A 22,471-nucleotide genomic window follows, 5' to 3' on the forward strand; every position below is an offset into this window, starting at 1 on the left:
TTTTTTATTCTTCTCAAAAAGGTAATTTTTTTAATTTCATTACTTGTTGCGCGCGCAAAATTTCATTGAATTTTTACCTAATACAAATTTATTTTAAAATTATATTTAATCTGACTCGAAATTCTGGGTTAAAAATATTTTGGATCCCATCAAAATGTTAGAAATTTTGTTGAATTTTTTTTGAGCTGTTGGCTGAAATTACTAACAAAGTCCTCGCTAGAAAATGGGTTGTAATTTTAACAAACAGTAAATGGGCTGAGTAAATTCCATTAGAATAAAAAATGGGTTGTACATTATAAGAAATCACAGATGGGCTATTTGTTCTTTGCCACAGATGTGATGGTCACTTGTGGGCCTACTAAGTTGACACGTACGCAAGGCTTTGTCAAATTATAGTTAACACACGATTCTATTAGCAGTGGTTGTTGGATGTCCATCTAACGGCCGTGGTGCTTCTTCAATATCGGATATTCATGCTTCACGCGCCCAAACCACCGCCGACGGTACCGCCTGCTACCGCCTCCAGTGGCCGGTTATGCTGTCGTGCAGGCCTCACCGGACCACCCTACTCCCATCACGGTCTAGGCCATTCCTGTACTCGGCAACACTCCTGTTATTCTCTGGCAGCGATAGCCTCACACTGCAGCCGAACTAGTGAACCCTCGTACTCCCTTTCGCGTGGGCTTCCACTGCTGTGTCTTTGCCGGCTCTGGGTCATTCCCTTCCTAGGCCTCGCCATCGTCCACCGCGTTGGTTCTCTCGGCGTGGCATAGTCAACTTTGTCAACAAACGACAGCCATCGGAAGAGGCATGAATGTGGAGTGGCTGACAGTAGGGACCCGCGTGGGCCATGGCTGCATGCGAGCAAGTCCCTCCTTATTATGCGAAAACAAATGAATTCTCCCCCTGGCAGGTTTGAGCCACCAGCTACATCTTCACACGCAGGGAAGTGTTTCATTTATTATGTGGAAAAAAAGTTACCACTCCTTGACAGCTGGGACACACCAGCTTTATTATGATCCATTTCACAAAAATATAGATTGTACCAAAAGATGCTAAATTGTTTTCTTTTTATTCTAACTCAAAAAGAAGAAATTAAAAAACCCAAAAAACATCTTCGCATGCAAGGAAGTGCCACCTTATTACGAGCAAAAAAATGATTCCGCCCTGCTAGCTGGGACTCACAACATTTGGAGGCTGACTTGTGGGCCAACTAAGTTGACACGTACAGGCTTTGTCAACTTAGTCAAAACGGTTCTAGCTGCATTGATCGTTGGTTGTTAATTCAACGGTGGTGCTGCATCTTCAATCTCTGGTCTTCTAGCTCCAGCCGCCCAAACCAAGCCCGTCGTACCACCTGCTCCAGCGTCCCATGGCCGGTTGTGCTACCGCGCAGGCCTCATGGACCGACCATACTACGACTAGCCAGACCTTCCCTCTACTCACGCACACCCCCTATTATTCTCCGGCGACGACAGCCTCACACTACAGCCGAAGCAGTAAACACTTGTAGTCCCCTCCGCGTTGTAAACAACTGTCGAGTCTTCCCCGGCTCCTAGTCATACCCTTCCTAGGCCTCGCTGTCATCCCCGCCTTGGTGCTCTCGACGTGGCGTGCTCAACGTGGTCAAGGAACGACTTCCATCGAAAGATGACTGTATGTGGAGAGGCTGACAGCTGGGTCCACGGCCGCAGCAAGGAAGTGCCTCCTTATTACGCGCAAAATAATTATTCCTCCACCTGACAGCAGGGACCCACCGGAAGGGCCTCTGTATTTCATTAAAAAAACATCCCCACCGCTGACAGCTCGGACCCACCAGCTATATCTCTTCACACACAAGTGCCTCCTTATTATGCACAAAAGAATGAAGACCCCCGCTGCTAGGTGGGACCCCCATATTTGGAGGTTGACTTGTGGGCCTACTAAGTTACATGGATCCAGGGCTTTGTCAACTTAGTTAATATAAACAATTGTAGCTGCAGTGACTGTACAATGGCGATCCAACAACTGTCGTGCTTCTTCAACCTCTAGTATTCTTGTTGTGGCCGCCCAAACCATCGTGGGCCATGCCGCCTGCTCCTTCCTCCCGTGGTCGGTTGTGCTGCGTGCAGGCTTCACCGCTTACTCCTACTCCAACCGCTAGCCAGGCCATCCCTCTAGTCACCCACAACCCCTATTATCCTGCGGCGATGGCAGCCTCACACCATAGTCGAACTAGTCAACCTTCATACTCCTCTCTGCGTGGGCATCCACTGCAGTGTCTTCCCCGGCCCCGTGTCATCCCCTTCCTAGGCCTCTCCGTCGTCCACCGCCTTGGTGCTCTCGGCGTGGCGTGGTTAATGTGGTAAAGGAACGACTTCCATTGGAAGAGTACTGTACATGGAGAGACTGACAACTGGGTCCATGGCTGCAGCAAGGAAGTGCCTCCTTATTATGCGCAAAAATAATGATTCCTCCACCTGACAGCAGGGACCCACTGGACGGGCCACCATATTTCACGAAAAAAAACGTTTCCCCCCTGACAGCTAGGACCCACCAGCTATATCTTCGCACGCAAGGAACAACTGGGACCCACTTGCTCGAAGCATACGTAGCATTGTCTATCTGGTCGTGAACGTGTACGTACATACTAGTCCATCAGTCTCTCTGCAGCGATGAACTGTGGCCGAGTAAGGAGTAGCATGTGTCATAGTAGAGCCGCAGACGTAGCATGTCACGCAATCCCGTCTATAATGTGTACACATACATACATCCATGCTGCAAGAAAGTAAATACGGCTACATACGTACATAAATATGTGGTCTTGAAGGTGTACAACAAGGTCCTCTTGTTCATCAGCAACCAACCGGCTGGGTTGGAATGAAGGAAACAGCGGCGTGTTCATCGGGAGGCAACCGACTGGGTTGAAATAAGTCGTGTTCATCAGCAGCCAACCGGCTTGGACGGAATAGCTGAAACAAGGTTTTGCGTACCGCAGAACGAAGGAAACGGGCCTTCTGTTCGACCGCGTATGGTCAATACGGGGTCCTGTTCATCGGGAAGGGTCTGGCATACTACAAAACGGAGGAAACAGACTTCTGTTCGAGTGCCTACGGTCGAAATGGGGTCCTGTTGATCGGGAGGGGTGTGGCGTACCACAAAACGGAGGAAACAGACTTGTGTTCGAGCACCTACGGTCAAAACGGGGTCATGTACATCCACCATCTACTACCTCGCTCTAGCCTCCATGGGCTACTATGCATCCACCTTCGACCTCCTCGAGCCTGCACAGGCTACTATTCATCCAGCCTCCACCGGCTGCTGTTCATAGAGCCTCCACGGGGTCCTGTTCATCCACCCCTAACCAGCTGGGGTGCGGCGGCCTCCTCGGGGTCCTGTTCATCCAGCGGCAATGTCCTACTACCACCGGGTCCTGTTCATACAACCCCCACCAAGAACTGTTCGTCCACAGCCAACCAACCGACTCGACTCACGACATCTCGACTCGTTCTACGTACCGCGCGCATGGTAGCAATGGTCACTGTTCAGCGAGAGGCAACCCAACACCAGCTGGCTACGTCTCGCACGGGGGCTTGATTGGCTTCAGTAAGCAGCAATAGTGATCGATCGCTTGGTTTAGTTAGCAGCAGTAGTGAAGGAATTGCTCGGGTTCAGTCAGAAGCGAATGAATCGCTCGGGTTTAGGAACATGCGATCGCTCGGGTTCATTTAGCCAACGCCTCGATCGCACGTACATGAGAGAAATGTGGAAACCTTTATGCATCTCTCGGCCCCACCGTAACCGGGAACTACCGGATATTTTCCTCGCCCTCGCTTCTACCATGGTTTTTTCCATCATGGACGGCCCAAAGAATGTCATGCAGCTGCGTCTCCAGCCTACCCAGGACGAAAAGCCCATTTTCTGTCATGATTTTTGTCATAGAAGTAGGATCCCACCACATCTATGATGATACCAGGTTTTGTCATAATTATCGTCATAGAAGTGTCATAAGCATGAGAAAAAAAATTGTTCGGCCCAAAATGTCACTGATGTGTGTTTTTTTGGTAGTGTCATTAGGTGGGTTCTTCTACTACAAGAATTTGATTTGCATATCCCTGATAGAAAAGGAGCGGAGAACCCCGTAGCTGATAACCTATCTAGGCTCTAAAATATTCTTGATGACCCACAACCTATTAATGATAGCTTTCTTGATGAACAGTTAGCTGCAATAAATGTTTCTCATAGTACACCTTGGTATGCTGACTATGCTAATTATATTGTTGCTAAATACATACCACCTAGCTTTACATACCAACAAAAGGAAAAATTCTTTTATGATTTAAGACATTACTTTTAGGATGACCCACATCTTTATAAAGAAGGAGTAGATGGTATTATTAGACGTTGTGTACCTAAGCATGAACAGGAACAAATCCTACGGAAATGTCACTCCGAAGCTTATGGAGGACATCATGCGGGAGACAGAACCGCTTAAAAGGTATTGCAATCTGGTTTTTATTGGCCTACTCTCTTCAAGGATGCCCGTAAGTTTGTCTTATCTTGTGATGAATGTCAAGGAATAGGTAATATCAGTAAGCGTCAAGAAATGCCTATGAATTATTCACTTGTTGTTGAACCATTTGATGTTTGGGGATTTTATTTCATGGGACCTTTTCCTTCCTCTAATGGGTATACTCATATTTTGGTCACTGTTGATTATGTTACTAAGTGGGTAGAAGCTATTCCAACTAGTAGTGTTGATCACAACACCTCTACTAAAATGCATAAGGAAGTTATTTTCCCAAGGTTTGGAGTCCCTAGATATTTAATGACTGATGGTGGTTCACACTTTATTCATGGTGCTTTCCATAAAATGCTTGCCAAATATGATGTTAACCATAGAATTGCATCACCCTATCATCCTCAGACTAGTGGTCAAGTTGAACTTAGCAATAGAGAAATAAAATTAATTCTGCAAAAGACTGTCAACAGGTCTCGGAAGAATTGGTCTATGAAATTATATGATGCACTTTGGGCTTTTAGAATAGGATATTAAAAATCCTATGGGTATGTCTCCTTATAAAATGGTTTATGGAAAAGCTTGTCATTTGCCTCTTGAGTTAGAAAATAAAGCATATTGGGCAATTAAAGAACTCAACTACGATTTCAAACTTGCTGGTGAAAAGAGGTTATTTTTGACATTAGCTCATTAGATGAACGGAGAACCCAAGCTTATGAAAGTGCAAAGTTATTCAAAGAAAAAGTTAAAACATGGCATGATAAAAGAATCCAAAAGCATGAGTTCAAGGTTGGAGAATATGTTCTTTTGTACAACTCTCGTTTCAGATTCTTTGCAGGAAAACTCCTCTCAAATGGGAAGGACCCTATGTTATCGAGGAGGTTTATTGATCTGGAGCTATCAAAATAAATAATGTCGAAAGTACTAACCCGAAGGTTGTTAATGGGCAACGAATAAAACATTATATCTCAGGTACGCCCATTAATGTTGAAAGTAATATTATCAAAACTATGACACCGGAAGAACACATAAAAGAAATCTTCTAGAACACTCCAGAATCGTGAAAAACAGGAGGTACGTGATACGGTAAGTAAGCGGACTCCAAAAATCCGCAAAAATATTTTTGTCAGTTTTGGAATATTTAGAAAATTAGGAAATAAGAAACTACCAGGAAGGTGACCCTGGTGGGCACAAGACACCAGGACTCGCCTGGCTTGCCATCTCAGTGGGCTGTGCCCACCTCGGGTACCCTCCGAACTCCGTTTTTCTTCCGTTTGCTTGTTCCCAAGATAAAAAAAATCTTTATATACTCCCGAACCTATTGACCTCCATATCACGAAGAAATCTTCTGTCTCCTTTTCTTGCTGTTTTCTACCCAGGCATCATGTCTTCCCCCTCTTCCAACAATGGAGAAGACAACGTGAGGTTGCTGCAGGAGGAGTTAGAGGGGGACGGAGTTCAGGAGGCTTCCATGGAAGAAGATGAAGGGAATTCCCTTGGATTTCACCCTCCGGCTTCCGAGAGAAGCACACTAGCTGGTATCTATGCCTGTCCTAATCCTCATCAAGCCATGAGATCATCAAATAATCAAGAACGCTCAGAAGTACAGGAAAAACTCCCTTCCAGAAGGCCTTTACACAGGATACATCATAACAATTTTCACAATTTGATTCATAACTATGGGTTCGTAAACACTCCTCATGTGCATATACCATCCAATTGGGACATATCTCATCCAAGAGAAAGTGATGCAGGTACAAACTCTTGGGGTCCGGAAAATAAGCATATCATGGTTGAAGTAGAGAAGAACACTGAGTTGCTTCACCAAGCTCTTTGGAAGATTCACAATTTAAGAGAGGCACTCAACGATATATTGGACAGAATCGCTACCACTTCATCGCCACCACCTCCTTCTTCATCACCAAAAGAAAATTGAGTATCGGGTATGGGCACTTCCCTTGGCTTTCACCAAACTTGGGGGAGGTGCCCCGGTATCGTATCACCCCCACTATCTTTTGCCTTTACTTATCTTAGTTCGATCCATAGTTATCTTTTGCTTTAGATGAATAAAAGTTTAGTTCGATCCTTTCTTTTCGAGAGTTTGCTTAGTGATCTATCCTTGTAATCGTGTGCGAGATATATAATAAAGTTTAGTTTGAGTTTTGCTTATTTTACTTTCATGTTTCAATAAAACAAAGGAATTAAATGAAAAATATCATATGCTAATCTTATGGTAAGTAATGACATCACATAAGGAAAAGTATAAGTAGAAAAATTTATTGTAGATTGACAAACATAGCATTGGACACTGATGTAACTCATGAAAGATTTAATAAGGGAAGAGAAGATTCACATGCAAATACACTATCCTGGAATTTTTTTTGTGACTGTGAGCACCCATCAAAATATTATATGCCAAAATTGTTGACGTTGGACAAGGAAGACAACGTAATGATTTATGTTTGTTCGTATTCTTATAGAAGCTATATTGTCATAGATTCTTCAACATGTGGTGTTTGTCCCCTACCTTTGCTAGCGAAAAATTCTGCACCAAGTGGAGATACTACTTGTGCATCCAAAACCCCTTAAACCCAAATCTTGTTTTGAGAATCCACCATACCTACCTATGGATTGAGTAAGATCCTTCAAGTAAGTTGTCATCGGTGCAATAAGGAAATAAAAATTGCTTCTAAAAGTGTTCGATCATTTAGAAGAGAAAATTGAGCGTTGTATGAACTTGTGATGGCGAAGAATAAAAGTGACAGACTGCATAATAAAGGTTGCCATCATAAGGGGCGTGACGTTCTCTTGCACTAAGGGATTGAGCATACAAACAAAAAGCACATGGAAACCTCTGCTTCCCCTTGCGAAGGGCCTATCTTTTACTTTTATGTATTTACTTTCATGCAAGAGTCAAAGTTCTTCTCTCTATTCCTTTTTATTTTCTCTTTTGGCAAGCATCATGTCGTGAGGAAAGATCTAGGAACATGTATCCAGTTGAATATGGGTAGCATGAGTTTTTATTGTTGACATCACCCTTGAGGTGAATACGTTGGGAGGCGAAACTATAAGCCCCTATCTTTCTATGTGTCCGATTGAAACGTTTTGCTCATGTGTACGCAGTGAGTGTTAGCAATCATAGAAGACTATATGATGGTTGACTATGTGGACTTGCCAAAAAGGCTCCGATACATGACCCTTCCTAAAAATATGATGGATTGTAGTTGCAAATATGACTAAGAACATAGTTTGTTGGTTTCCAATAGAGTTTATACTTTGTACTTCGATGTTGTGATGAATTATTACTTGTTCATGAGAAGTCTATGATAAAAAATTTATGTTAGAGTTTGTTGTTGGCATAATAAGTTACATGATGCTTCTATGTCCGTATTTTGTTTTTATCGACACCTCTCTCTCTAAGCATGTGGACATGTTTTTTGATTTTGGTTTTTGCTTGAAGATAAGCAAGGTCTAAGCTTGGGGGGAGTTGATACGTCCATTTTGCACCATGTTTATCTACTGTTATTTATGTTGTTTTATTGCATAATAATACATTTTGGAGTAATTCTAATGCCTTTTCTCTCACAATATGCAAGGTACACACAAAGGGGGAGCATTCCGGCTGCTGGAAATCTGGACCTGAAAAAGCTACGTCAGGCTACCTATTCTGCACAACTCGAAATGAGCTCAAACTTCACGAGGAATTTTTATGGAATAAGTGAGAGTTGTTGGAGCCAATAAGTACCGGAGGGAGCCCACCGGGTAGGCACTACCCACCTGGGCGCGCCAGGGAGCCCAGGTGCGCCCTGGTGGGTTGTGCTCCCCTCGGGCCACTTCCGGTGCCCCTCTTCTGGTACATATGTCATTTTGACCTAGAACAAATAAGGGGAGGACTTTCGGGATGAAGCATCGCCGTCTCGAGGCGAAACTTGGGCAGGAGCACTTTTGCCCTCTGGCAGAGCGATTCCGTCGGGGGAACTTCCCTCCCGGAGGGGGAAATCATTGTCATCATCATCACCAACAACTCTTCCACCTTGGGAAGGGCAATATCCATCAACATCTTCAACAGCACCATCTCCTCTCAAACTCTTGTTCATCTCTTGTGTTCAATCTTTGTACCAGAACTATAATTGGTGCTTGTGGGTGACTAGTCGTGTTGATTACATCTTGTAGTTGATTACTATATGGTTTATTTGGTGGAAGATTGTATGTTCAGATCCATTATGTTATTTAATACCCCTCTGATCTTGAGCATGCTTATCATTTGTGAGTAGTTACTTTTGTTCTTGAGGTCATGGGAGAAATCATGTTGCAACTAATCATGTGAACTTGATACATATTCGATATTTTGATGATATGTATGTTGTGATTCCCTTAGTGGTGTCATGTGAATGTCGACTACATGACACTTCACCATATTTGGGCCTAAGGGAATGCATTGTGGAATAGTTATTAGATGATGGGTTGTGAGAGTGATAGAAGCTTAAACCCTAGTTTATGCGCTATTCCGTAAGGGACCGATTAGATCCAAAAGTTTAATGCTATGGTTAGAATTTATTCTTAATACTTTTCTCATAGTTGCGGATGCTTGCAAGGGGGTTAATCATAAGTAGGAGGCTTGTTCAAGTAAATAGCACCTAAGCACCGGTCCACCCACATACCAAATTATCAAAGTAGCGAACATGAATCAAACCAACATGATGAAAGTGACTAGATGAAATTCCCGTGTACCCTCAAGAACACTTTGCTTATCATAAGAGACAGTTTTTGCCTGTCCTTTACCTCGAAAGGATTGGGCTACCTTGCTGCACTTTTTTTACTACTGCCGTTACTTGCTCGTTACAAATTATCTTGCTATCAAACTACTCTGTTACTTACAATTTCAGCACTTGCAGACATTACCTTGCTGAAAACCACTTGTCATTTCCTTCTGCTCCTTGTTGGTTTCGACACTCTAACTTATCGAAAAGGCTACAATTGATCACATATACTTGTGGGTCATCACCCCCTTCCTTATTTGCTCTCGGGGGGAGGAAATGGGAGGAGAGGGAAGGCAAGGGGAGGCCGACTCCCCTCCTTCCTTTTATCCCCAAGGCCAGCGGCCAGAGGTAGGGCGCACCAGACCCTTGTGGGCTAGTGTGCTCCCCTCGTTTGGCCCATATGGCCCAATAAACTCCCGGGGCCTCCCGGAACTCCTTCCGTTGAGTCGATGAATATCCAGTACATTCTGAAACCTTTCTGGTGACCAAATAGTATCGTCGTATATATCAATCTTTACCTCCGGACCATTCCGGAGCTCCTCATCATGTCTTTGATCTCATCCGGGACTTTGAACAACATTCAGTCACTATTTCACATAACTCATATAATACCATATCATCAACGAACGCTAAGCATGCGGACCCTATGGGTTCGAGAATATTGTAGACATGTCCGAGACGCTTCTTCGGTCAATAACCAACAGCGGGACCTGGATGCCCATATTAGTTCCTACATATTATATGAAGATCTTTATCGGTCGAACCTTTATGACAACATACGTAGTTCCCTTTGTCTGTCGGTATGTTACTTGCCGGAGATTCGATCGTCGGTATCTCCATACCTAGTTAAATCTCATCACCGGCAAGTCTCTTTACTCGTTTCGTAATACATCATCTCGTAACTAACTCCTTAGTCATTTTTCTTGCAGGCTTCTTGTGATGTTGTATTACCGAGAGGTCCAAGAGATACCTCTCCATCATACAGAGTGACAAATCCCAGTCTCGATTCACGCCAACTCAACAGACAGCTTCGGAGATACCTATAGAGTATCTTTATGATCACCCAGTTATGTTGTGACATTTGATAGCACACAAGGTATTCCTCTGGCATTCAGGAGTTGCATGATCTCATGGTTGAAGGAATATGTGTTTGACATTAAGAAAGCAGTAGCAACAAACTGAATGATCATATGCTAAGCTAACAGATAGGTCTTGTCCATCACATCATTCTCCTAATGATGTGATCCCGTTATCAAATGAAAACTCATGTCTATGGTTAGGAAACCTTAACCATCTTTTGATCAACGAGCTAGTCTAGTAGAGGCTCACCAGGGACACATTATCTGTTTATGTATGCATACACGTATTTATGTTTCCGGTCAATACAATTCTAGCATGAATGATATACCTTTAACATGAACGAGGAAATGTAATAATAACAACTTTATTATTGCCTCTAGGGCATATTTCCATCAGTTCTCCCACTTTGTAGGAACAAAGTATGTCTACCAGACGGCGAGCGAATGGGATTTTTAAATTTTGTTCGGAAGATCCAAAACTCTCAGAACCTAGCAGTTGAATGATTGAAAAACAAAGTACAACAAACTAAAACTAAGTACCGAAGGGAAACTAGATAATACATTGAGGCAGATCATATGGAAGAAAATGCATCGAAGGTAAACATGGGTGACAAAGATAACTGATGATGCTCGATGGTGACAAGGTATTTGTTCGACCAGTTCATCCTTCTGCACAAGGACTACTTCTGGTTGGAGGGGCTATGACTCAACACAGGAGATAAACTCTCTTCACCCTATTCTCCTCGACAATCGATTCGTCAACCAATGATGATTACTCGTGGTAGATACTTGAATGTGATCTCCTAATCTTTACAGTCTTCTTCTTCAAGAACCACAATAACTCTTGGTCTCTGAAGAAATTGACACCTAACTGTCTAGAGAGTTTGTAGCTCTCAAGAATAATAGGTGGAGCATACTGAATTTAGATTCCAGTGATGTTGAACCACTATCTAATTCTTTAGGTCTAGGGTTTTTCTCTCGATGGATTTTAAACTCAAATCGCTCAGAGAGTGGTGGGTTGCTTAACAATCTTCTCATAATAAAATGGAGTAGCCACCGGGCAAAGCCGGCGTGGGGTGGCTATTTATAGCCGCAGCCTTCCCAGATAGGAAATGACCATTTTGGAGACGGGGTCCAGCCAATGGCCAACCAACACATTCACAACGGTCAGATTTTGGAGCAACGGTAACATTACTTGAGGAACAAGTAATGCTAACTCCTCGGTCCGAGACAAATATCTCACAACAAAGAAGATCATAGTCTCTTGCTGGCAAGTATTCGCTCGGAGCACAAAGAGATTTCTCTCACATCTTTTATTGGATTTGGGTTTAGCATCAGAGAATCAAAGCTTTGAACGTTACACCTCTCTTAATAGTGTGGTGGTCCTATGACTCAATTAAAGAAGAAGAAGAATGAAACAAATGCTATGTCTTCATTACCTCTTCATTCTTCCTCAACGGCAGTCATATTCTTCGAACAGACGCCGAACCAATTTCTTGAACTTCAACAATTTTTAGGGGTCACTCTTGTTAGCATCATCTTCGGTGATAAATTTCACTGTAACACAGGGAGATTATCTTCGTTGTTTGCATCAAACTCCTCGATACTTCAGGGACCTGGTACTCTGTGTGCACTAGCAAACACATAAGTCCCATACTATTTATGTCAACAAACTCAAAAACATATGGGGCCTATCATTGCACCAACACACTTGCACTAGAGTCAATAATCTAGATTACATAGTAATGAATCTAACACCCATGGAGTCTTGGTGCTCATCATGTGTTTCCCACGAAAGAGGTTTAGTCAATAGTTTTGCTACATTCAGACCCGTATGTACTTTGCAAATTTCTATGTCTCCATCCTTTACCTTTTCACAAATGGAGTTGAAGCGTGTCTTGATGTGTTTGGTTCTGTTGTGAAACCTGGATTCCTTCACTAAGGAAAGCACTCTAGTGTTGTCACAAAAGATTGCCATTGGACCCGATGCACTGGGTATTACACCCAGATCGGATATGAACTCCTTCGTGCGGTGCTTCTGAAGCAGCTCTATACTTCGCTTCACACGTAGATCCCGCCACAACACTTTGATTGGAACTGCACCAACTGACAGCTCCACCATTCAATATAAATATGTATCCGGTTTGTGACTTAGAGTCATCAGGATCTGGGTCAAAGCTAGCATCGACGTAACCTTTATGACGAGCTCTTCGTCACCTCCATAAACAAGACACATATCCTTGGTCCTTTTTAGGTACTTCGGGATATTCTTGACCGTTGTCCAGTGATCCACTCATGGATTACTTTGGTATCTCCTTGCCAAACTTATGGCAGGGCACACATCTGGTCTGGTAGATAGCATGTCATACATAATAGAAAATATGGTTGATGCATAGGAGTTACTTTCATTTTTGCTCTATCTTTTGTAGTGGTCGGACATTGAGTCTGACTCAATTTCACACCTTGCAACACAGGCAAGGACCCTTTCTTTGACTGGTCCATTTTGAACTTCTTCAAAACTTTGTCAAGGTATGTGCTTTGTGAAAGTCATATTAAGCGTCTTGATCTATCTCTATAGATCTTGATGCCCAATATATAAGCAGCTTCAATGAGGTCTTTCATTGAAAACTTCTCTTTCAAGTATCCTTTTATGCTATCCAGAAATTCTATATCATTTCCAATCAATAATATGTCATCCACATATAATATCAAAAATGCTACAGAGCTCCCACTCACTTTCTTGTAAATACAGGCTTCACCATAAGTCTGTATGAAACCATATGCTTTGATCACCTCATCAAAGCATATATTCCAACTCTGAGATGCTTGCACCAGTCCATAGATGGATCTCTGGAGCTTGCACACTTTGTTAGCACCTTTAGGATCTACAAAACCTTTTGTTTGCATCATATACAACTCTTCTTTCAGAAATCCATTAAGGAATGCAATTTTGACGTCCAATTGCCAAATTTCATAATCATAAAATGGGGCAATTGCTAACATGATTCAGATAGACTTAAGCATCGCTACAGGTGAGAAAGTCTTATCGTAGTTAACCCGTTGAACTTGTCAAAAACCTTTTGTGACAAGTCGTGCTTTGTAGACAGTGATATTACCATCAACGTCCGTCTTCTTCTTGATGATCCATTTATTCTCAATGGCTTGCCGATCATCGGGCAAGTCCACCAAAGTCCACACTTTGTTCTCATACATGGATCCTATCTCAGATTTCATGGCCTCAAGCCATTTGTCGGAACCTAGGCTCATCGTAGCTTCTTCATAGTTCATAGGTTCGCTGTGTTCTAATAACATGACTTCGAGTACATGATTACCGTACCTCTTTGGTGCGTCACGTGTTCTGGTCAACCTATGAAGTTCAGTAGTAAGTTGATCTGAAGTTTCATGATCATCATCATTAGCCTCCTCTCTAGTTGGTGTAGGCATCACATAAACAGTTTTCCTTGGTGTGCCACTTTCTAATTCGAGAGAAGGTACAACTACCTCATCAAGTTATACTTTCCTCCCACTCACTTCTTTCAAGAGAAACTCCTCTAAAAAGGACCCATTCTTGGCAACAAAGATCTTGCCTTCGGATCTGTGGTAGAAAGTATACCCAATGGTTTCTTTAGGTATCCTATGAAGATGCACTTCTCCGCTTTGGGTTCGAGCTTATCAGGCTGAAAGCTGTTTGACATAAGCATCACATCCCCGAACTTTAAGAAATGATAGCTTAGGTTTCTTGCCAAACAATAGTTCATACGGTGTTGTCTCAACGGATTTAGACGGTGCCTTATTTAACGTGAATGGGGTTGTCTATAATGCATAACCCCAAGATGATAAAGGCAAATCAGTAAGAGACATCATGGAATGCACCATATCGAATAAAGTACGGTTACAACGTCCAGACACACCATTACGATGTGGTGTTCCAGGTGGCGTGAGTTGTGAAACAATTCCACTTTGTTTTAAATGAAGGCCAAACTCGTAACTCAAATATTCGCCTCTGCGATCAGATCGTAGAAGCTTTATTATCTTGTTACGACGATTCTCCACTTTACTCTGAAATTCTTTGAACTTTTCAAATGTTTCATACTTGTGTTTCATCACGTAGATATACCCATACCTACTCAAATCATCTGTGAAGGTTAGAAACTAACGATACACGTCGCATGCCTCAACACTCATTGGACAGCATACATTGGTATGTATTATTTCCAATAAGTCATTAGCTTGCTCCAATGTTCTAGAGAATGGAGTTTTAGTCATCTTACCCATGAGGCATGGTTCACAAGTATCAAGTGATTCCAAGAGTCCATCCGCATGGAGTTTCTTCTTGCGCTTTACACCAATATGACCTAAGCAGTAGTGCCACAAGTATGTTGCACTATAATTATCAACTTTGCATCTTTTGGCATCAATACTATGAATATGTGTATCACTATGATCGAGATTCAATAAGAATAGACCATTCATTAAAGGTGCATTTCCAGATTTCGGGTTCTGGCAAAACCCCTGAGGTTCGAACACTGGGGTGCGCACGAAGATTTCCCCCTACCGAATCTCGCCTCTCAGCCTCGCCGCAATCTCTAAGCTTAGCTCGATCAACTCACAACACAAGAGACACAAGATTTATACTGGTTCAGGCCACCATTGTGGTGTAATACCCTACTCCAGTGTGGTGGTGGTGGATTGCCTCTTGGGCTAATGATGAACAATACAAGGGGAAGAGCAGCCTCCTGAGGCAAGGTGTTCTTCTACTTGGTGGGTGGTTCAGCTCAAGGTGAGATTTCGATCCCCTTCCTATGGTGGTGGCTAGTCCTATTTATAGAGGCCCTGGTCCTCTCCCCAAATATTGAGCGGGAAGGGATCCAACAACTGCCAATTTGAAAGGGGACAACTAGTACAAGTTATCCTAACTAAAGGTGGTCTTCGCCTGTCAAAGGAGCTGGTGGTGACGCCGTTTGGGCTCCACGATGACCTCCGTCCTGCCGTCTTGCTGGTCCTGGTCTTGTTGCATGGATATGGAAACCTTTGCCTGATACCTCTGTTGGGGAACGTAGTAATTTCAAAAAAATTCCTACGCACACGCAAGATCATGGTGATGGCATAGCAACAAGAGGGGAGAGTGTTGTCTAAGTACCCTCATAGACCGTTAGGCAGAAGCGTTATGACAACGCGGTTGATGTAGTCGTATGTCTTCACGATCCGACCGATCCAAGCACCGAACGTACAGCACCTCCGAGTTCAGCACACGTTCAACTCGATGACGTTCCCCGGGCTCCAATCCAGCAAAGCGTCGGGGATGAGTTCCGTCAGCACGATGGCGTGGTGATGATGATGATGTTCTACCGGCGCAGGGCTTCGCCTAAACTCCGTGACGATATAACCGAGGTGGAATATGGTGGAGGGGGGCACCGCACATGGCTAAGGAACGATCCGTGGATCAACTTGTGTGTCTCTAGGGTGCCCCCCCCGCCCCCGTATATAAAGGAGCAAGGGGGGAGGCCGGCCGGCCCTTGTGGGCGCGCCAAGGAGGAGGAGTCCTCCTCCTAGTAGGAGTAGGACTCCCCCTTTCCTACTCCTACTAAGAGGGGGAAAGGAAGGGGGAGAGGGGGAAGGAAAGAGGGGGGCGCCGCCCCCCCTCCTAGTCCAAATCGGACCAGAGGGAGAGGGGGCGTGCGGCCCACCCTGGCCGCCCCTCTCTCTTTCCATTAAGGCCCATGTGGCCCATTAACTCTCCTGGGGGGGTTCCAGTAACCCTCCGGCACTCCGGTTTTCTCCGAAATCACCCGGAACACTTCTGGTGTCCGAATATAGTCGTCCAATATATCAATCTTTATGTCTCGACCATTTCAAGACTCCTCGTCATGTCCGTGATCACATCCGGGACTCCGAACAAACTTCGGTACATCAAAACTTATAAACTCATAATAAAACTGTCATCGTAATGTTAAGCGTGCGGACCCTACGGGTTTGAGAACTATGTAGACATGACCTAGAACTATTCTTGGTCAATAACCAATAGTGGAACCTGGATGTTCATATTGGTTCCTAGATATTCTACGAAGATCTTTATCGGTCAAACCGCATAACAACATACGTTGTTCCCTTTGTCATCGGTATGTTACTTGCCCGAGATTCGATCGTTGGTATCCAATACCTAGTTCAATCTCGTTACCGGCAAGTCTCTTTACTCATTCTGTGATACATCATTTCGTAACTAACTCATTAGTTACAATGCTTGCAAGGCTTAAGTGATGAGTATTACCGAGAGGGCCCAGAGACACCTCTCCGACAATCGGAGTGACAAAACCTAATCTCGAATTATGCCAACTCAACATGTACCTTTTGGAGACACCTGTAGAGCACCTTTATAATCACCCAGTTACGTTGTGACGTTTCGTAGCACACAAAGTGTTCCTCCGGTAAACGGGAGTTGCACAATCTCATAGTTGTAGGAACTTTGTATAAGTCATAAAGAAAGCAATAGCAACATACTAAACGATCAAGTGCTAGGCTAACGGAATGGGTCAAGTCAATCTCATCATTCTCCTAATGATGTGATCCCGTTAATCAAATGACAACTCATGTCTATGGCTAGGAAACTTAACCATCTTTGATTCAACGAGCTAGTCAAGTAGAGGCATACTAGTGACACTATGTTTGTCTATGTATTCACACATGTATTATGTTTCCGGTTAATACAATTCTAGCATGAATAATAAACATTTATCATGATATAAGGAAATAAATAATAACTTTATTATTGCCTCTAGGGCATATTTCCTTCAGTCTCCCACTTGCACTAGAGTCAATAATCTAGTTCACATCGCCATGTGATTCAACACTAATAGTTCACATCACCATGTGATTAACACCCATAGTTCACATCGTCATGTGACCTACACCCAAAGGGTTTACTAGAGTCAGTAATCTAGTTCACATCGCTTATGTGATTAACACCCAAAGAGTACTAAGGTGTGATCATGTTTTGCTTGTGAGATAATTTTAGTCAACGGGTCTGTCACATACAGATCCGTAAGTATTTTGCGAATTCTATGTCTATAATGCTCTGCACAGAGCTACTCTAGCTAATTGCTCCTACTTTCAATATGTATCTAGATCGATACTAGAATCATCCAGATCTGGGTCAAAACTTGCATCGACGTAACTTTTTACGACGAACCTTTTGTCACCTCCATAATCGAGAAATATTTCCTTATTCCACTAAGGATAATTTTGACCGCAGTCCAGTTATCTACTCTTAGATCACTATTGTACTCCCTTCCTTAACACAGTGTAGGGTATACAATAGATCTGGTACACGGCATGGCATACTTTATAGAACCTATGGCTGAGGCATAGGGAATGACTTTCATTCTCTTTCTATCTTCTACCGTGGTCGAGTTTTGAGTCTTACTCAATTTCACACCTTGTAACACAGGCAAGAGCTCTTTCTTTGACTGTTCCATTTTGAGCTACTTCAAAATCTTGTCAAGGTATGTACTTATTGAAAAACTTATGAAGCATCTTGATCTATCTCTATAGATCTTGATGCTCAATATGTAAGCAGCTTCTCCGAGGTCTTTCTTTGAAAAAACTCCTTTCAAACACTCCTTTATGCTTTGCAGAATAATTCTACATTATTTCTGATCAACAATATGTCATTCACATATACTTATCAGAAATGTTGTAGTGCTCCCACTCACTTTCTTGTAAATACAGGCTTCACCGCAAGTCTGTATAAAACTATATGCTTTGATCAACTCATCAAAGCATATATTCCAACTCCGAGATGCTTGCACTAGTCCATAGATGGATCGCTGGAGCTTGTACATTTTGTTAACACCTTTAGGATTGACAAAACCTTCTGGCTGCATCATATACAACTCTTTTTTAATAAATCCATTAAGGATTGCAGTTTTGTTATCCATTTGCCAGATTTCATAAAATGCGGCAATTGCTAACATGATTTGGACAGACTTTAAGCATCGATACGAGTGAGAAAATCTCATCGTAGTCAACACCTTGAACTTTGTCAAAAACCTTTTTCGACAAGTCTAGCTTTGTAGATAGTAACACTACTATCAGCGTCTGTCTTCCTCTTAAAATCCATTTAATCACAATGGCTTGCCGATCATCGGGAAAGTCAACCAAAGTCCATACTTTGTTCTCATACATGGATCCCATCTCAGATTTCATGGCCTCAAGCCATTTTGTGGAATCTGGGCTCACCATCGCTTCTTCATAGTTCGTAGGTTCATCATGATCTAGTAGCATGACTTCCAGAACAGGATTGCCGTACCACTCTGGTGCAGATCTTACTCTGGTTTACCTACGAGATTCGGTAGTAACTTGATCTGAAGTTACATGATCATCATCATTAGCTTCCTCACTAATTGGTGTAGTAGTCACAGGAACAGATTTCTGTGATGAACTACTTTCCAATAAAGGAGAAGGTACAATTACCTTATCAAGTTCTACTTTCCTCCCACTCACTTCTTTCGAGAGAAACTCCTTCTCTAGAAAGGATCCATTCTTAGCAACGGATGTCTTGCCTTCGGATCTGTGATAGAATGTGTACCCAACTTTCTCCTTTGGGTATACTATGAAGACACATTTCTCCGATTTGGGTTTGAGCTAATCAGGATGAAACTTTTTCACGTAAGCATCGCAACCCCAAACTTTAAGAAACGACAACTTTGGTTTCTTGCCAAACCACGGTTCATATTGTGTCGTCTCAACGGACTTAGGTGGTGCCCCTTTTTAACGTGAATGCAGCTGTCTTTAATGCATGACCCCAAAACGATAGTGGTAAATCGGTAAGAAACATCATAGATTGTACAATATCCAATAAAGTATGGTTATGACGTTCGGACACACCATTACGCTGTGGTGTTCCGGGTGGCGTGAGTTGCAAAACTATTTCGCATTGTTTCAAATGTAGACCAAACTCGTAACTCAAATATTCTCCTCCACGATCAGATCGTAGAAATTTTATTTTCTTGTTACGATGATTTTCAACTTCACTCTGAAATTCTTTGAACTTTTCAAACGTTTCAGACTTATGTTTCATTAAGTAGATATGACCATAACTGCTCAAATCATCTGTGAAGGTCAGAAAATAATGATACTTGCCGCGAGCCTCAACACTCATCGGATCGCATACATCAGTATGTATTATTTCCAATAAGTCAGTTGCTCGCTCTATTGTTCCGGAGAACGGAGTCTTTAGTCATCTTTCCCATAAGGCATGGTTCGCAAGCATCAAGTGATTCATAATCAAGTGATTCCTAAATCCCATCAGCATGGAGTTTCTTCATGCGCTTTACACCAATATGACCTAAACTGCAGTGCCACAAATAAGTTGCACTATCATTATTAACTTTGCATCTTTTGGTTTCAATATTATGAATATGTGTATCACTACGATCGAGATCCAACGAACCATTTTCATTGGGTGTGTAACCATATAAGGTTTTATTCATGTAAACAGAACAACAATTTATTCTCTTACTTAAATGAATAACCATATTGCAATAAACATGATCAAATCATATTCATGCTCAATGCAAACACCAAATAACACTTATTTAGTTTCAACACTAATCCCGAAAGTATAGGGAGTGTGCGATGATGATCATATCAATCTTGGAACTACTTCCAACACACATCGTCACCTCGCCTTTTTACTATTTTCTGTTTATTTTGCAACTCCCGTTTCGAGTTACTACTCTTAGCAACTGAACTAGTATCAAAATGTCGAGGAGTTGCTATAAACACTAGTAAAGTACACATCAATAACATGTATATCCAATATACCTTTGTTCACTTTTGCCATCCTTCTTATCCGCCAAATACTTGGGGCAGTTCCACTTCCAGTGACTAGTCGCTTTGCAGTAGAAACACTTAGTCTCAGGCTTAGGACCAGACTTGGGCTTCTTCACTTGAGCAGCAACTTGCTTGCCGTTCTTCTTGAAGTTCCACTTCTTCCCTTTGCCCTTTTCTTGAAACTAGTGGTCTTGTCAACCATCAACACTTGATGCTTTTCTTGATTTCTACCTTCATCGATTTCAGCATCACGAAGAGCATGGGAATCGTTTTCGTCATCCCTTGCATACTATAGTTCATCAGGAAGTTCTACTAACTTGGTGATGGTGACTAGAGAATTCTGTCAATCACTATCTTATCTGGAAGATTAACTCCCACTTGATTCAAGCGATTGTAGTACCCAGACAATCTGAGCACATGCTCACTAGTTGAGCGATTCTCCTCCATCTTTCAGCTATAGAACTTGTTGGAGAGTTCATATCTCTCAACTTGGGTATTTGCTTGAAATATTAACTTCAACTCCTGGAACATCTCATATGGTCCATGACGTTCAAAACCTTTTTGAAGTCCCGATTCTAAGTCGTTAAGCATGGTGCACTAAACTATCAAGTAGTCATCACATTGAGCTAGCTAAACGTTCATAACGTCTGCATCTGCTCCTACAATAGGTCTGTCACCTAATGGAGCATCAAGGACATAATTCTTCTGTGCAACAATGAGGATAAACCTTAGATCACAGATCCAATCCGCATCATTGCTACTAACATCTTTCAACACAGTTTTCTCTAGGAACATATCAAAATAAACATATGAAAGCAATAACGCGAGCTATTGATCTACAACATAATTTGCAAAATACTACCAGGACTAAGTTCATGATAAATTTAAGTTCAATTAATCATATTACTTAAGAACTCACACTTAGAAAGACATCCCTCTAATCCTCTAAGTGATCACGTGATCCAAATCAACTAAACCATAACCGATCATCACGTGAAATGGAGTAGCTTTCAATGGTGAACATCATTATGTTGATCATATCTACTATATGATTCACGCTCGACCTTTCGGTCTCTGTGTTCCGAGGCCATATCTGCATATGCTAGGCTCGTCAAGTTTAACCTGAGTATTCTGCATGTGCAAAACTAGCTTGCACCCATTGTAGATGGACGTTGAGCTTATCACACCCGATCATCACGTGGTGTCTGGGCACGACGAACTTTGGCAATGGTGCATACTTAGGGAGAACACTTCTTGATAATTTAGTGAGAGATCATCTTAAAATGCTACCGTCAATCAAAGCAAGATAAGATGCATAAAAGATAAACATCACATGCAATCAATATAAGTGATATGATATGGCCATCATCATCTTGTGCTTGTGATCTCCATCTCCGAAGCACCGTCATGATCACCATCGTCACCGGCGCGACACCTTGATCTCCATCGTAGCATCGTTGTCGTCTCGCCAATCTTATGCCTCTACGACTATCGCTACCGCTTAGTGATAAAGTAAAGCATTACAGGGCGATTGCATTGCATACAATAAAGCGACAACCATATGGCTCCTGCCAGTTGCCGATAACTCGGTTACAAAACATCATCATCTCATACAATAAAATATAGCATCACGTCTTGACCATATCACATCACAACATGCCCTGCAAAAACAAGTTAGACGTCCTCTACTTTGTTGTTGCAAATTTTACGTGGCTGCTACGGGCTTAGCAAGAACTGTTCTTACCTACGCATCAAAACCACAACGATAGTTTGTCAAGTTGGTGCTGTTTTAACCTTCGCAAGGACCGGGCGTAGCCACACTCGGTTCAACTAAAGTTGGAGAAACTGACACCCGCTAGCCACCTGTGTGCAAAGCACGTCGGTAGAACCAGTCTCGCGTAAGCGTACGCGTAATGTCGGTCCGTGCCGCTTCATCCAACAATACCGCCGAACCAAAGTATGACATGCTGGTAAGCAGTATGACTTATATCGCCCACAACTCACTTGTGTTCTACTCGTGCATATAACATCAACGCATAAAACCTAGGCTCGGATGCCACTGTTGGGGAGCGTAGTAATTTCAAAAAAATTCCTACGCACACGCAAGATCATGGTGATGGCATAGCAATGAGAGGGGAGAGTGTTGTCTACGTACCCTCATAGACCGTTAAGCGGAAGCGTTATGACAACGCGGTTGATGTAGTCGTACGTCTTCACGATCCGACCGATCCAAGCACCGAACGTACGGCACCTCCGAGTTCAGCACACGTTCAGCTCGATGACGTTCCCCGGGCTCCAATCCA

The sequence above is a fragment of the Triticum aestivum genome, chromosome 4B (genome assembly GCF_018294505.1).
Source record: "Triticum aestivum cultivar Chinese Spring chromosome 4B, IWGSC CS RefSeq v2.1, whole genome shotgun sequence".
Classification (NCBI taxonomy): Eukaryota; Viridiplantae; Streptophyta; class Magnoliopsida; order Poales; family Poaceae; genus Triticum; species Triticum aestivum.